Below are 392 nucleotides of genomic sequence, written 5' to 3'. Positions count from 1 at the left end.
CCCCATTCCAAGCCCCAGTCCGCTCAACCCATCCCCAGTCTGCCCAGTACAAGCCCCAGTCTGCTCAACCCATCCCCAGTCTGACCAGTACAAGCCCCAGTCTGACCAGCACATCTCCAGTCCACCCAGTACAAGCCCTCCTACATATGGTCCATGCCCCAGTGCCTGCCACATCCTGTGGTCGCTGATCCCACAGTCCCCAAGTATCACCCGGGGGACACCAGGGGACACCCAGGGGACACCCAGGAGACACAGGGGGACACCCAGGAGACCCCCAACATACCAGATCCAGCCACAACACCGCAGCACAGAGCTGGGGAGAGAAATGGAACAGCTTGGAGTGGGGACCCACCCCTCACTCCACAGACACCCCACCAGTGCACACACCCCAC

This window comes from Egretta garzetta, unplaced genomic scaffold (assembly GCF_000687185.1).
Source record: "Egretta garzetta isolate BGI_Z169 unplaced genomic scaffold, ASM68718v1 scaffold119, whole genome shotgun sequence".
In the NCBI taxonomy this organism is placed as follows: domain Eukaryota; kingdom Metazoa; phylum Chordata; class Aves; order Pelecaniformes; family Ardeidae; genus Egretta; species Egretta garzetta.
The sequence above is the reverse complement of the archived record's forward strand: the minus strand, read 5'-3'. Positions refer to the sequence as shown.